We start from the raw sequence: 6,508 nt of genomic DNA on the forward strand, positions 1-6,508 counted from the left end.
CTTTCTCTCTCCCCCCCCCCCCCCCCCCCCCACCTCCAAGTCTGTGTCTGTCTGTCTCTCTCTCTCTCTTTCACTCCAATTTCTATTAGCCACTGAGTGGCGGGTGAGGGTATTTTATGTAGATTTTATTCTGATACCAGCTGCCTGTTTCAAACGCAGTTTGCATATAAATTACTTATTTAAAATACAATTATAGCCACTCAGTCAGTGTAACTGAAAGGGTTGCACAAGTAATTAAAGTGTCACTTCCTTAGGCAATTATACGGCTGGTGACAAAGATGGCCGACGCATCAGTGTGTCCATCAGTCAGTTTGTCCCCAAACCCCTCTGTGTCTGACTCTTTCCAGGTTACAGAAACCAGAGGTGAGGGTCCTTTTTATTCTGCTCTGTCAGCAACTTGGAAAATTAAAGCTTTTAAAAGCTGAAGTTCATTGTCTTAAGGGTGAGGGATCACAGGAGCAAATTAAAATCTGAGCAATGCTTTAGTCTCCTCTAGTTTTTAATTGCTCCCTTCTTCACAGGAGGTTGCTGAGCTTTGGTTGAAGTTTGGGTGAAGTATAGTTGGACTTTAGGCTGCATGCTTAGTGTAGAGCATGGCTCTGAGAAACATTGGAGAAAATGCAAAGACGGTACCAAGAGCTGAGAGATTGCAAATCTTCTAGTGATTGTATCACCACCACCTTCTCAATGGCAATGGGTAATAAATGTTGGACCAGCCAGTCACACCAACATCCTGTGAACAGATTTTAGGAAAATATCCTATCGCACTGACTGGTGTAATTTAAATTCAATCAATAAAACATCTGGAATGGAAACCTCATCATTGACGGTAGTACAAACCTATCAGGCTCCCATGTGTCCTTCAGGGAGGGAAATCTGCTGCCCTTGCCTGCTCTGGCCTCCATGTGACTCCAGACCCACTGCGATGTGGGTGATTCTGAACCGCCCTCTGAAATGGTTGTGGGAAGCGCTCAGTTTGATGGGAATGAGAGATGGCCTTGTTGGCCTTGCCTTCATCCCATGGCGGAATCACATAAAAGACCCCGGGAACATTCAGACCCAGTTCCACGCCTTGAGAACAGGATCAGCACCAGCTGCTGACCGAACCTGTGACTCTCCCAGGTACCTGTGCCTCAGTACATCAGTGTGCTGACCGAGTGAGATACTGAGGCAGGTTCATCCTCAGAATGGGGTTGAAAGGGGAACCTGATGATTGATGGAAACATTTTTGTTTATGAATAAAGAATCAACAGGGAATTTGTCAAATTATGCAAATTTAGTTGAGTACTTGGAGAGTGGAACATTCTCTCTGCATCAGCCCTACTGTTGGTCTCTGCAGCATATAAGAAATGTATAGTGGCCTTCAGTCTCAGACATTCCAAAATACATTACAGCTTTAAATGTTCTGTAAAAGCCAACATTGTTATGGAAAAATTTGGCGCCATTGGAGCACATCAAGACCCCACCGGCAATAAAAGGACAGCCAATAGATGGTTTTTTTTGATGCAGATGGGAGGATAAATTTGTATCAAGAGACCAGACAGAATCACCCTCCCGTTCCTTCAAATAATTCATGCAAAATTGACCTTGCTCAGAGGGAGTATGATTTAATGCTTCATCCAAAAGACAGCACTCCCACAGTTTGACCCGCCAACAGTGCGGCACTCCCTCAGCGCTGACCCTCCGACAGCGCGGCACTCCCTCAGCGCTGACCCTCCGACAGTATGGTGCTATCTCAGCGCTGACCCTCCGACAGCGCGGCACTTCCTCAGCACTGACCCTCCGACAGCGCGGCACTCTCTCAGCACTGACTCTCTGACAGTGCCTGCTCCCTCAGCACTGACTCTCCGACAGTGAGGCGCTCCCTCTGCACTGACTCTCTGACAGTGCCTGCTCCCTCAGCACTGACACTCATCCTGACACTCCTATCCATCTCACTCTGCCAATATTCTCCTTTCCACATTATCTGGATCAGCCTCAGTCCCAGTTGCTGCAAAGTCATGCATTGATTGAGAGATGCAGCTTCAAATGGAAGCAGTCAATTTCTGACATGCAATATCGACCTATTTAGCAAGTTCAGAGGGGATTGATTCTGCATCCAGGAGATCAATAAAGGACAGATCTGAACCTGTCTCCTTGTGTAATCAGGCTGAATTAACTATTTTTCCGACAAACCCATAATATGTCATCGTGTGGAACAAATGATACATTTACCATTCAATCTCATCTAATACTGGTGCTTGGGCGTTTCAGCATCATTGCTAAGCTTGGCATTTATTTGCTGTCCCTATTTCGCCTCATTTCCAGGAAGTTTCTCCTGGAATGTTGCCGTCGGGATGCCTGACTGCTCCCAGGGATTGTTGCGTTCAATTCAGCGCTGCCCCTGTTAGAACCCAGTGGTTATGAAGGGACAGTGACAAAAGACCAGCTGAAAGACTTGGAAAGAGAATGTGAAGACATCCCATGATTTGGATACATTTCTCCATATTTTTGGGATCACTTTGCGCAATGGGATCTCCTCAAGATCTTCAATTTGGGCCATACAGAGTCATACAGCTCAGAAACCGACCCTTCAGTCCAGCCAGTCCATGCTGAACATAATCTCAAACTAAACCAGTCACACCTGCCTGGCCCATATCCCTCCAAACCTTTCCTGTTCATGTACATATCCAAATGTTGTTTTAAAATGTTCTGACTTCACCCGTATCCATCACTTCCTCAGGAAGTTCATTCACACACGCACCACTGTCTGTGTAAAACCAAACTGCCCCTCGTGTCATTTTTAAATCTTTCTCCTCTCACCTTAAAGGAATGTCCTCTTGTCTACCAATCAACTTATCTATGTGCCTCACGATTTTATAAACCTCTATAAGGTCACCCTTCAACCTCCTACGCTCCAGTGAAAAATACCCCAGCCCATCCAGTCAATTTTTTATAACTCAAACCCTCCATTCCCAGCACCGTCCTGATAAGTTTTGACTGAACCCTCTCCAGTTTAATAATATCCTTCCTGTAACAAGCCGACTAGAACTGGCACAGTATTCCAGAAGAGGCCTCACCAATGTCCTGTACAACCTCAGCATGACGTCCCAACTCCTATACTCAGCGATCTGAGCAATGGAGGCATGTGTGTGAAACATCTTCAGAACCACCCGGATTACCTCTGATGCAAACTTCCCAGAATCAGGTGTCTGGATGTTAAACACTGCCTGAGTGGCAGCCACTCCTTCGATAGTCTCGATCCTCAGCTCCAGTCTCTAAGGAATGTAATAAATAGGAGCAGGATTTGGCCATTTGGCCCATCAAGTCAGCTCTACCATCCAATACAATCCTGCCTTCTCTTGGTCTCAGCTGCACATCTCTCTCAATTTCCTGAGAGATCAGAAATTGGTCTGACCTATTGTTATCATTATGCCCAAATGCATGGATCTCAGTCCCAAACCCAAAGGCTCTTTACCCTGACATGGTAACCCCCCACCCCCACCCCACCCATGCTGGAGATCCACCAGGCAGGGGTCCTCAAACTCTGCCTCTCCCTCCTCTTCTAAGATGCTCTAAGAACACAACTCTTGAACCAAGATTGTTCATCATTCAAAGTACTCCTTCGCTGGCTTTCTCCTCCTGTTTGGGAATTTGCACTTCGTTCACAGTGTGAGAGAAATGCAAATTCTCATTGTATCCTCAGCACTGACCCACCAACACTGCAGCACTCCCTCAGCACTGACCGTCTGACAGTGTGACGCGCTCTCAGCACTGACCCTCCGACAGTGCGGCACTCCCTCAGCACTGACCCTCCGACAGTGCAGCACTCCCTCAGCACTGACCCTCTGATAGTGTGGCAGTCCCTCAGCACTGACCCTCTAACAGTGAGGCACTCCCTCAGCACTGATTCTCCAACAGTGCAGCACTCCCTCAGCACTGACACTACAAGAGTGCGGCACTCCCTCAGCACTGACCCTCCAACAGTGCAGCACTCCCTCAACACTGACACTCCGAGTGCGGCACTCCCTCAGCACTGACCCTCTGACAGTGTGACACTCCCTCAGTACTGACCCTCTGACAGTGTGACACTCCCTCAGCACTGACCCTCCGACAGTGCGGCACTCCCTCAGCCCTGACCCTCTGACAGTGTAGCACTCCCTCAGCCCTGACCCTCCGACAGTGCCGCACTCCCTCAGCACTGACCCTCCAACAGTGCAGCACTCCCTCAGCACTGACCCTCTAACAGTGCAGCACTCCCTCAGCACTGACCCTCCAACAGTGTAGCACTCCCTCAGCACTGACCCTCCAACTGTGTAGCACTCCCTCAGCACTGACCCGCCAACAGTGCAGCACTGACCCTCCAACAGTGCAGCACTCCCTCAGCACTGACCCTCTGATAGTGTGGCAGTCCCTCAGCACTGACCCTCTGACAGTGCGGCATTCCCTCAACACAGACCTTCTAACAGTGAGGCACTCCCTCAGCACTGATTCTCCAACAGTGCAGCACTCCCTCAGCACTGACACTCCAACAGTGCAGCACTCCCTCAGCACCACTGACCCTCTGACAGTGTAGCACCACTGACCCTCCAACAGTGTAGCACTCCCTCAGCACTGACCCTCCAACAGTGTAGCACTCCCTCAGCACTGACCCTCCAACAGTGCAGCACTCCCTTTGTACTGACCCTCCAACAGTGTAGCACTCCCTCAGCCCTGACCCTCTGACAGTGTAGCACTCCCTCAGCCCTGACCCTCTGACAGTGTAGCACTCCCTCTGTACTGACTCTCTGACAGTGTAGCACTCCCTCTTGAGTTTTGGTTTGTGTTGAAGTATCTGGCGTGGAATCTGAGCTTGTGAGGTTCTGGCTGAGGCACTGATACGCACTGCGCCATTGGCTGACACCAATTGTTAGATTTACCCTCATTCATTCCCAAACTCTGCAATGCTGCCAAGTGATCAAAGGAGATTAATTCTGTTTATTGCCTCTAATGAGCTCTTTTCAAAATGCTGTTTAAGCGTCACTAAATGCAATGGGAGAACAATCCTTTGCTGAGGCACCAATGCTTATCATCTGCACACAAACGCAAGTATTGAAATCATGTCCTGACACAATACTGACTCTTAACATCATCTCACTGACCTGCCTAATCTGATTGAATAGCCCACAAGTGGAATTGCCTCTCGTGCAGGAGGGCAAGGTAAAAATGTCAGGAGAGCTAAACGTCAAAAGGAATGACTCCATGACCCAGTCTTGAGTTTGAAATCATTCAATTGTAGCAGCTTTTTCAAGGGGACAGCAGTGATGGGTTTGATTGGTTTAGGTCCCATGGAAACGATGAGCTCGGATCAGAGTTTGTAGAACTAACCAACAATAGTGGCACCACAGAGAAGGGAGGTCATTTGGCCCATCGTTCCTGTGCTGGCTGTCTATGGGAGTAACTCAGATCATCCTTCTGCCTGCTGCTCTGCAAATCTTTTCTCTTTTGAATAATGATCCCAATTCCCTTTTGAATAACTGGGCTGGACCTGCCTCCACCACACTCTCCGACGGTACATTCCAGAGCCTCACCACCCACTGTGCAAACAGGAGTTTTCCCTTGTATCTCCGTTAGTTCCAATCACTTAAATCAACGTCCTCTGGTTCCCTATTTTATCCATCACTCAGAACAGCCTCGGTCTTACTTGACTCTATCCAGACCTCTCGGGGTGTTAAGCACAGTGATCACATCTTCTCTCAACCTTCTTCTCTTCCAGGAGAACAGCTCCAGCCCTCCCTTTTCCCTGGAGCCATTCTCAGTCTCTCTTTGTTCTTCCGACCAACGTGAATCACTTCACACTGCCCCACATGAAATTCCATCTGCCCATACCACCAGCCTCCCTGTGTTCCTTGAAGCTTCTCATTACCCTCCTCACACTCTACATTCCTTCCAAGCTCAGCACCATCTGCAAATCTTGGTTGCCTCCAAGTCTTGCTCATTAACATCAATGCAGAAATGTTCTTATCACCAAAACACACACCAACCTAGGAGCTCCAGTCCAACTAAAATATTCACACTTTCCGTGGGGAGAGGAACAGAGTTAATGCTTTGACTCGATATCAGAACGGAAGAAAGTGAAGAACTGAACTTCAGGTTCTGATGAAGAGTCACTGGACTCTGTTTCTCTCACCACAGATGCTGCCAGATTGATGTTTTTGATTCAGATTCCCAGCATCCACAGTATTTGATTTTTGTTTTCATTATTGTACTTTCCCTTTAATTCCATAAGCTTCAGCTCTGCTGAGAGGCCTCTTATGTGACAGGTGCCTTCTGCAAAACCATTTCTGCCAAATCAACCAACCATCCCTTGCTGCCTGGTCAAAAAACCTCAGTCAAGTTGATCAAACGCGGTTCGGATTTGTTTTACTTAATCTCAGCCCAATCCTTCATTAAAAGTGAAACTTGCCCAAGTGACGGTGAATTTTGTTCGGAATTCTTTCCCCACTGCTGATGTTACACTGACTGACCTGTTGTTGCTGCATTTATCCAT

The sequence above is a fragment of the Chiloscyllium plagiosum genome, chromosome 40, assembly GCF_004010195.1.
Source record: "Chiloscyllium plagiosum isolate BGI_BamShark_2017 chromosome 40, ASM401019v2, whole genome shotgun sequence".
Taxonomy (NCBI): domain Eukaryota; kingdom Metazoa; phylum Chordata; class Chondrichthyes; order Orectolobiformes; family Hemiscylliidae; genus Chiloscyllium; species Chiloscyllium plagiosum.